Here is an 11,272-nt window from a genome sequence, read left to right on the forward strand (position 1 = left end):
GTCGCATTGCTTTAAGAGCGTCTTTGTGTTTTAGGATGGCTTTACTGCTCCCACTTGCTTTCTTTGGAGGCATGATTAGGGGTTAATACAATCCTCAAAGTAACGAAAATACAATAACAACGGAGTCAGTCGGCATCCGGGCCGCGCGGTCGGGTTTTCTCGGGTCCTCCCGGCTCATCTCGCGAGGTTCGACCTCCGAATTTTGTTCGACAACCGAAGCAAAGAAATCTCGATTTTTTTTGTTCGAATTCCGATTATTTTGAGAACCGGGATGTTCGAAAACTGAGGTTTGACTGTAAAATAAATAGACGCAGCTCACTGACAAGTGCCGCAATTTGAGCTAATTTTAGAACAGTCCTGTGGGCGACTTGTAACACCTTCTTTGGTTTTGACAGTGCTTACAGTAATTTAGATAATGGACCAGTACTAAGTTCGGCTATATTTGTAGTGGTGATAGAATAAGCAAAATAAATGACCACAGACCAAGGTTTGAATTGAACTGCCGGCTTATTTTAGAAGAGAAAATAGTTGACATACAATTTACAAACAATAGACATACAATTTACATTTAAACTCAACGTTAGTTGAAGAAAATAATTTCCCTTTCCGTTAAACTTTTCAGTTTAAGGAATTTCAATTTCAACCCGGGTTGTTTTATTAATTCTAAGGATCAATCTGTTTAGTTACCTCACTTTGTGTTGTTGAATAACATTAAGTACAGGTAAGTAATTCGAAAGTAATAGTAAATCTAATTTGTTCAGTTAAAGCCACTTTTAAATTCCCACCATATCACTGATTTTGTTCAAACCAATCAATATTTCAATAACACCATTACAGCATCATCACATATATAGTTCACAAAAACAAAAGTGACAAAATGTACAAAACTCAAAACAATTCAGCAAAAGACTGAACGACTTTCGATATCCAATGTCTCTATATCCCTTCAGTTGGTTTCTCCTGCTTTGTTCCTGAATAGTCAATCAATCCTTTCCGAATCCACTTCGGTGTAGCAGTGGGAAAAAATGGATAGATCCTACCAGGTTCGATGAACAACGTCCAGCAAGTGCTCTCCGCTCCTGCGTGAGAGACAATTCAAAGGCCTCTTTGGTGGCTCGCCATCTTGCGACTCGCACAAGAAATCAGCTTCGTTATTGTGGTAGATTGGATCGAGCACTCGGTGCTCGACTGTGTTGGTCTGTCTGTATTGGAGGTCTGTGACGTCATGACTGAGCACGCAGTAAAGATCGGCTCGTACTGCATCCTTGCCTCCGTGTGTTATTGTTGAAACAACCAATAAGCAACCCACGGTTAGTGACAACACTACAACAGTGTATCAGAGCGTAAAGCCACAACATGGTGTCAGAAGACGGAGTTACGGAGTAAGTCGAGGACGGTATTCAACACGTGTTGACCGAAGATTAGCGGCAAGCTAACGGGAGCTAACACAGCCGACATGGAGCAGTTCAGGCCACCATCTCCGCTGATACTCACGGGGAACCTCGCTGAAAACTGGCGCAGGTGGGAGCAGCGTTTTCAGCTCTATATGGTTGCTTCTGGTGCGGTGGATAAAGAAGAGGAGGTTAAAATAGCCATCCTGCTTCACACTGTCGGCGAGGAGGCGCTGGAAGTGTATAATACGCTTACCATTACCCCAGAAGGGGAGGAAGCAACGATGGAGGGAGTTTTGGAAGCGTTCAGAGGCTACTGCAGTCCACAAAAGAACGTTGTTTTTGAACGCCATCAGTTTTGGTCGCACACAATGTCATCAGGAATATTGGTGGACCGATTCATCACAGAACTACGTCAAAAGAGCAAAAACTGTGAGTTTGGAAGACATGAAGATGACATGATAAGGGATAAATTGGTGTTCAGCATTAGTGATACACATCTGAAAGAGAGACTGTTACGTGATAATGCACTTACTTTATGCAGAGCAATGGAAACATGTAGATCAGCAGAACTCGCCAAGTCACAAATACAAGCGATGCAAGCGTCACCTGTTGTCCATGATGCCTCAGTGGATGCATTAAATAGAGCAAGAGTGCAAACACGCAGCTGGGACAAGAACAAACCAAGCTACAAGAAGCAGGTAATACCGGTGTGCCGTAAATGCGGAAACAAGCATGAGCCTCGTCAATGCCCAGCTTACGGCGCTGTGTGTCATAAATGTGGAAAAAATAACCACTTTTCAAAGGTGTGTAGGGGAGGCTCTGAGAGAAATAGCCATTGTAAGACGAAGACTGTAAACAATATAGAAAAAGAAATGGACTGTTTATACATAGGCATGATTGGAAATGGAACCAAGAAATCAGCGCACCAAACAAAAGACACTGTATGGCACGAAACAGCCACAATCAGAGGTGTTGCAATTAACTTCAAGCTGGACACTGGTGCTGATGCTAATGTGCTGCCCAGGCAGCTATACCAGCAGCTACCAGGTCCCATTCAGCTGCGTCCGACAAAGACTGTGTTAATAGCTTTTGGAGGGGCACGCCTAACAGCAGATGGTGTTGCATCTCTAGAATGCAGAACGTCTAAACGCAAGGCTGTGCTGGACTTCCACGTGAGTAGCCAAGCGGACAAGCCAATTCTAGGAGGGGAGGCTTGTGAAGAGCTGCAACTGGTGAAAAGAATGGAGTCACTCACAGCAAAGGCTCCACAACAACGACAACCTCCAGCCACCAAAGAGGAGTTACTGCAAAGATATGCTGATGTATTCACAGGATTGGGGGAATTTCCTGGAGTTCATCACATACACGTCGACCCCAGCGTCACTCCTGTGATTCACGCATGCAGGAATGTACCCCTCTCAATCATGGATGCGCTGAAGGTGACAATCAAAGACTTACAAAACAGAAAAGTGATAACACCGGTAAATGAACCAACAGAATGGGTGAACAGTCTTGTTGCCACTAAGAAAAAGAACGGGTCGCTGAGGGTGTGTTTGGATCCTTGCAACCTGAATGAGGCAGTCAAGCGCCAGAAGATTCCTACTCCAGAAGATGTGCGCAGCAGGCTGGCTGGAAAATCCATCTTCTCCATCTTGGATGAGAAGGATGGATACTGGCAGATCAAGCTAGATGAGCCATCATCTAAGCTATGCACCTTCAACACGCCGTGGGGACGCTTCCGCTTCCTCAGGCTACCATTTGGGATTAAGTCGGCCAGTGAAGTCTTTCAACAGAAGAATTGTGAGACCTTCGGCGACATTCCAGGCGTGTACGTCATAGCAGACGACATGATTATAGCAGCATCATCAGAGCAAGAACATGATGTAATCCTGCAGAAAGTAATGGAGAGAGCAAAGTCTGCCAATGTGAAATTTAACAAAGACAAAATCCAGTTCAAAGTGAACACAGTAAAATATATGGGACACATCATCACGGCAGCAGGACAGAGGGCTGATGACGCCAAGATCAAAGCGATTGTCGACATGCCGACCCCGGACGACAAACAAAGTCTCCAACGCCTGCTGGGAATGACAAAATTCCTGGCGCAGTACATACCAAATGAAGCCTCACTCACGGCACCCCTCAGACAGCTGCTAAAGAAGGACGTAGCATGGCAGTGGTGCCCACACCACAGCGCAGCACTACAGACGCTGAAGTCTACCCTCACACAAGCGCCTGTGCTGAGGTACTACGATCACAAGCAGCCGCTGACTCTGCAAGCAGATTCCTCAAAGGATGGACTGGGAGCCTGTCTGTTGCAGGATGGCCACCCGGTGTGCTATGCATCAAGAGCGCTCACGGACACTGAAAAGAGATATGCGCAAATCGAGAAAGAGTTACTTGAAAGTGTTTGCTGCTAAAAGGTTTCACCAGTATGTCTACGGCAGAACAGTAACAGTGCAGTCTGATCACAAACCTTTGGAGGTCATCGTGCGCAAACCGCTGAGCAAAGCGCCAGCACGGCTGCAAGGGATGCTTCTACAACTGCAGAGGCATGATTTAAATGTGACATACACACCAGGCAAACACATGTACATCGCGGACACGCTCTCACGCGCCACAGCGAGCAATGACAGTGACAATCTCAATGAGAACCCTTGTGACGAGAGAGTTGTGTATGCCTTGGAAGCCACAGATGCGCTGAGTAAGGAAACACTTAGCCAACTGAAATCAGCAACGGCAGCAGATGGCGTGTTACAAGCTGTATGTGAGAAACACTTGAAGGGCTGGCCCATGAAAAAGAAAAGTCTGGACAGTGAACTACACAGTTACTAGCCAATGAGGGACAATATCAGCATCGCGAATGACATTGTGATGGTCGGAGACAAAATCATAATACCCGAGAGCTTCAGGAGAGTAATTTTGGAGAAGCTGCACCTTGCACACCAAGGATTGCAGCGTACTAAAGCTAAAGCAAGAAAAGTCCTTTACTGGCCTGGCATGGCATGAGACATAGAAACAATGGTGGAAAAATGTGTGCAGTGCCAGCAGCTACAGCCCAAACACCAGGCTGAGCCACTCATTCCACACCAGGTTCCTGAACTGCCATGGATGAAAGTTGGAGCTGACATCTTCGAGCTGCATGGTCAGTCGTACCTGTTATTGGTGGATTACCTGACAAAATATCCAGAAGTGCTCAACCTGACTGATAAAACAGCTCGCACGGTGATTCAGAAGATGAAGTCTGTCTTTGCCAGACATGGGATTCCTAAGGAGGTAGTGAGTGATCATGTCCCATTCGCCAGCTATGAGATGCAGTCATTTGCAGCTTCATGGGAGTTCAAGCTCACACACTCCAGCCCAGGTTGTCCCTCTTCAAATGGAATGGCAGAGCGGGCCATAAAGACAGTAAAACACGCGCTGAAGAAAGCAGTGCAGACCGGCACTGACCCACATCTAGTGTTGCTGTCGCTGAGAAACACACCGGTGACAGGACTACACCTGACACCTGCACAAATGTTGATGGGTAGAGTCCTGCGCAGCACACTTCCATGTTCCAGTGCTGTGCTGGAACAGTCAGCCCCACAGCATATTCTCGAAAGAATACAGGACTTGCAGTCCCGGCAAAAGCAACACTACGACCAGCGTGCAAAGCTACTGCCAGTGTTGACCCCAGGAGACACGGTACACATGCAGACGCAACGCGGCTGGGAGCCAGCGGTTGTCATCAGGCAGCGGGATGAACCACGCTCCTACACTGTGCAGACACCGGCAGGGAGGACACGCAGGAGGAACAGGCAACATCTGAGCAAGATACACCCAAGCCTGTTCAAAGACTCTCACCCTGATGAACATTTGGACTCTGGGTTTCAACATTCTCAGACTACTGCAACAGTGGACTCACCACCACTGGGACCGGTACCACGCAACCCTTGTCCTGTGCCTGTGGACAGCACGCCCACATGCTATACCAGGAGTGGCAGAGCAGTTAGGCGCCCTGCCAGGTACACTGATTGACATACAGTGATGTTGTTACACAGTGTTTAAAAAAAAAAGAGATGGAGAAAATAAAGTGTGGATGTTTTGCGTTTATCGTGAAGTGTTACAAAATGTTATAGGTTCGAAGAGAAAGAACAAAAAGATTGTTGAAAGCCATTTGGTTTATTGAAACATGTTTTGTTTGTAATTGATATATGCATGTCGAAATTATTATCAATGTTGATACCAAAGGTAACTGATACTAGATAAGCTACTTCTCAGTTGGAAAAGAGGGATGTGGTAGATTGGATCGAGCACTCGGTGCTCGACTGTGTTGGTCTGTCTGTATTGGAGGTCTGTGACGTCATGACTGAGCACGCAGTAAAGATCGGCTCGTACTGCATCCTTGCCTCCGTATGTTATTGTTGAAACAACCAATAAGCAACCCACGGTTAGTGACAACACTACAACAGTGTATCAGAGCGTAAAGCCACAACAGTTATTAGTTCAGATGTTTCTGAACCAACTCTCGTGAATCAAGTCCCGTTTCGCACTTAGTGCATCACCAAGGTGAAAAGAAGTTTGAAAACAGAAAAATAGTCCATCAAATACAAAAACTTTATATAATCCTGTTTCACGCTCTCTCTTCCCTTTAGTTTAACGTACTTACTCCCGCATTTAGTGTAGCTTCGCCGTCATCCCAAAAAGAACGGCGGGAAAGAGAAAAAAAAGTAGAGTTCGCACTTTTGGTCAGATGGGTCTTTTCTTACGTCATCATGTCTCCTTCAAAATAAAGTTAAAGTCCCAATGATCGTCACACGGGTGTGGTGAAATTTGTCCTCTGCATTTAACCCATCCCCGTGTGATTTTAATCCATCCCCTGGGGGAGAGGGGAGCAGTGAGCAGCAGCGGTGCCGCGCTCGGGAATCAGTTGGTGATCTAACCCCCCAATTCCAACCCTTAATGCTGAGTGCCAAGCAGGGAGGCAATGGGTCCCATTTTTATAGTCTTTGGTATGACCCGGCCGGGGTTTGAACCCACAACCTTCCAGTCTCAGGGCGGACACTCTACCACTAGGCCACTGAGATGGTAAATAAAAGTGAATGTTCACACTTTTGTCATTTTATCAAATACAAAACAATAAAATAATGAATTTGTATTGTTTTAATAATTTACATGCTTTTAATCTGTGTTGGTCTGTTTAGAAGATAATTACAATGTACTTTCTTTATGACTGTTTTTATTAACAGGCTCTTATTTTACAAGGCTATGTTTACCTGGGTTACAGACTCATGCGGTCCTCACGGGCGACCTGGTGCCCGCGGGCACCGTGTTGGTGACGCCTGCTTTACATGCTATCATGTGGATAGGTACTATACTTTTTATGAATGAAATACAATTTATTTGGAAGCATGTTGGTGACCCCTGCCATAGACTAATAAACATCACAAGACGTGAAGTGACACAAACGGTGCACGGGCACATGTAGACAGACAATCTGGCAATAGTCTCGGCAGCCCGCCGAGCAGCTGCGGGTGTTGTTTCGTTCACGTCAGGGGTTGCTCAAGCTAGAAAATGCTCGCAAAATGTTAATCGGGCCAACGGGTTTTTTTTCAGGACGTGCTGCAAAATAAAGTACAGGCGAGTATTTGGCAAACCTTTGAAGGAACCTTGACAAGGAGGCAGTGTTGGCTGGCGGGTGATTGCTGATGGCTGGGGAGGGGGAGGCATTTCAAAACCCATGCGCGGCCGAAGGAGCGGCCCAGTGTCCGTTCACTTGTGTCCGTTTTTACATGCATAGTAGGGTTTGTTTGGACAAGGGTGACGGTCGGAGAGTGCCGTGATGTTTGAGAGCGCACGGCAACTTTGTTGCGTTGGGAATTCACAAAGATGCTTTTAGTTACGAGCGTGCTCGCTCGCAGAGGGCTTCGGCTCGTATTTCATGCCGGAGTCTTCTGGATGCCGGAATGTGACGCATGATGATGTCATCTGCCCGTTAGTGCGCATGCGGGCTGCCGTTCCTGCTCCTGTGCTGCGTGGGCCTCCTCCTGCAACTGCTGCTCAGCAAAGGCCGGGTGAGCCTTCGCCTCCTCCCGCACATGCACAGGCACTTGCACGTCCATCGCTCGTCACATGTGGAGCTTTGCCGACAGCTTGAGGAGGGGGTGGACGCGGCGGTGGCCCGCATGATCCGCCAGTATCGGGGCGACGGGCATCAAGATGGCCTCCTGGACTACCTGCAGCGACACGTCAGTCACTTCCTCCATCCCGCTAAGTTCCTCCTTTTCACTTTGGCTTCAGGTTTGGAAATGTTCACTCAGAGAAAAACTCATTTTCAATCTTTCATTGTGCCCTCTATAACTAGTAGCACTTGATTGAATGACACAATTGTTACAGAATAACGTCTCATTTGTGAAGCAAGTTAAGCAAGAAGGGAGGGGGTCATCATGTGGTTTGCCCATCCCTGCGAGTCAGGGCTGTGGACTCGGGGACTCGGACTCGGTCGGACTCGGTCATTTTTTGCCGGACTCGGACTCTGTGCTGATTTTGACCGAGTCCACAGAGTCCGACAATAAAAAAAATACGTTCAATTTTATTTTCATCATGCTGCTGAGAATGCGCGTAGGAATACTGTCCGCAGCAGGGCTGTGGACTCGGACTCGGGGACTCGGACTCTGTCGGACTCGGGCATTTTTGCCGGACTCGGACTCGGTGCTGATTTTGACCGAGTCCACCGAGTCCGGCAATAAAAAAAATACGTTCATATCAACATTTGTGTTTATTTTTCGTGCGTATTTGCTTCGCTTGAGTTCAATATGGTTTTTGGTCAAACGCGCATGCGCGTGAGGGGAAATCCCGCAAAGGAGGAGGGACAAACAGAGCGATTGGTTTTGCTGGCTTTTTAATGAATGGCGACTGTGACTACGGGGGCCCATTAGGTCCAGAAAAGCTGACGACGCTTGCCAAAATGGCAAGGAAAAAATGCACAGCTAAACGAATACCGTTTTTTTCCGTGTATAATGCGCCCCCATGTATAATACGCACCCTAAAAATGGCATGTTGATGCTGGAAAAAAGCCTGTACCCATGTATAATACGCACCCAATTTTTTCTTTTTTTTTTTTCTTTTTTTTTTTTTTTTTAAGTCCCAATGATCGTCACACACGCAGGGAGGCAATGGGTCCCATTTTTATAGTCTTTGGTATGGTCTTAACTAGGCTGGATGTATTTTTTTTTGTTGCAGCTGATTTCTCCGACTGCCCGTAAAGGCACCACCGCGATCAGATGAAAAGAGAGGAAAGTGACGTGCGGACATGTGAAAAAGGCTCTGTATGGGAGAGACGTTGAAGAGGAATAAAAACACCCTTGGAAACCAAAACGTGCCCCTCGTCGTGACTCGAATGTTTCGGATTTGTGTAGGGTACATTGTGACAGCAAACGAGCAGGTGATCGAGCAAGCGTCTGATACGAGAGCATTGCGTTCGTATGGAGCGTGTTTGAAGTGAACAGCAGAGACGAAAGGAACAAGGCAAAGTGTTGTGAAATAAAATATTACCTGTAATACGCATTTTGTTATTTGCTGATTGTATTAAACTATCACATTCATTGTCAGTCAAGAAGAGAAGAGGACCATTATCCCTTCTTTGACGAAATGACCAGAGCACAGTACAAACACACTATTGTTCTTGTAACGTGTTTTGTATTTAAGTCCTGTCTGCCCCTCGCTCACCGTCGGATCATTGCATATGTTACTGTCATGATGTCTGTTTGGTTTCTGTTCCTGTCTTTGGTAATGTCACCCTGTCTTTTTGTTCCACGTCTTTGTCGGTCAGTCCTGTTGTTGGTTTTGTTGTACCATGATTTTCTTAAAAAATAAATAAATTAATTAATTAATTAAAAAATTAAAAAATAATAAAAAAAATTGTACCCATGTATAATGCGCACCCCAGATTTTAGGACAATAAATTAGTTAAATTTTGCGTATTATACACGGAAAAAAACGGTATATGACGATGAACACAGGACGTTTTTAACAGAGTTAAAGTTGTTTTTTGTTGAACGCTATGGCAAGCCATTCTGCCTGATATGTCGGACGTCATTGGCGCATTTAAAAGCTTCAAATGGTCAGCGCCACTTCAGCTCACTTCATGCCAATATCGATAAGGACTTTGCAAAAGGGACTGAATTTTGCAAGCACAAGTTTGGAGACTTTGAAAAGTCAGGCAGAAAAATAGGTACAGTTTTTCAAAGAAATTACGAAGCACTCAGAGACTGTCACACTTGCATTGTTTCAACTGGCTTGGAACATTGCACGGGCTAAAAAGCCATACAATGAAGTGGAGTTCGTTAAAATATGCCTCAGTGACGTTATTGAATTTTATTTTCATCATGCTGCTGAGAATGCGCGTAGGAATACTGTCCACAGCCCTGCTTGCTTGTTATGAAGACAAATTTAGTTGTTACGTGCGCGCCCGCGCCTGCCTGCCTGCGTGCGTGCACGTACAAGACCCACAATGCCCCGCGCGCAGCCAAGATGGAAGAACCCGGGAGTAGCGAGAGAACAATGTTTTGCCTCTAGATTTGGGGGGGAAACGGAGCGTAAGTTACGATCAATGCGGCCACGTTGAGTTGCACTTAGGCTAATGTTTACATTATGTACCAATGTCAAGGACGATTATGTCACCCAGCTTATATCATTGATGTGTTTCGATAGTTGTGGGGTCGTCACTAATTATTTGTGTTTAGATAAATGTCTGAGCTATAATGGTGTAATTAATGATTAAAACTTGAAAGTATCTGTTTATTGTATTCGTTTATATGTTTAATAAAGACAAAGCCATCACAAAACTGTTGTAATTATTTAGATTTTGATCTAAATTAGCCTTGAATAAAGACTAAGCAGTCACATGAATTAACAGAAAAAATGGACAGCCGGACTCGGACTCGTGGTCAAGAGGCCGGACTCGGACTCGGACTCGGTGCAAAAATCCGACCGAGTCCACAGCACTGCTGCGAGTCCATGAAAATGTCGACAATTAGTGATTGCACTTAATTCCTCTGACTTGGTTCTTGGCTCTATTAGGCCTTCTTTCATCAACCCTTCCCATGGGGAATAATGATGACGAATGATCATCAATCCCTCGCTGGTGGGAGTAATAATGGCCAGACGCCCTCTTTTTCCCGGAGATGTCCTACTTTTGAGACCTAAAAAAATGTCCAGGGGAATTTCAAAATCGTCTGGGATTTTGTTGGACTGCCTCAAACATAATACATGTACAGCACATTGTCAATAGAATTGCCACTCCATTCCATTTCACTCAATTCCAGGTTTTTCTATATCGTTCGCAAATAAGTCACGCCCTTCTCCTCAAATCTAGTCACTTTGCTACGAAGTAGGGTGCGCTGGCTACACTGAGTGTTTAGAAGCAATGCCGAAACGAAAATGCACATTCACGGAGGAGTTGAATAAAAAAAAAATCCCGTGCTTTCGCCAGGGTCGTGATCCTTATGAAGCCGAGAGCAAGGCAGGCACTTATGTGTCTGTGGCAAATAAAGGTGCTAACGCACCCCGCAAGAGGACTGAAGAGGAGCCCTCTTTTTTTTTTTTTTCAAATGCTGCACCGACGACCGTATTTCTTTTGTCTTTTTTTTTTTTTTTACTTAGTGTACCACTATGGAACTATAAAACTATACCACTATAAAAGTAAAAAATGTCAGCGTAGGGCTTCCAAGGGCTTCACGGCGTAACGGCGCCTTCTGCCTGCAGGAGGCGTGCTGCGGCCTGACGGCCCGGTCTGATTGGCAGCAGAATTCCTTCGTGCAGACGCTCAACACGAGCACGCCGAGCACGCTTCCTTGTTCGTATTTCGTCTCGCCTCCGCCCAACTTGGAGATGGCATG

This window comes from Syngnathus acus, chromosome 16 (genome assembly GCF_901709675.1).
Source record: "Syngnathus acus chromosome 16, fSynAcu1.2, whole genome shotgun sequence".
Lineage (NCBI taxonomy): Eukaryota > Metazoa > Chordata > Actinopteri > Syngnathiformes > Syngnathidae > Syngnathus > Syngnathus acus.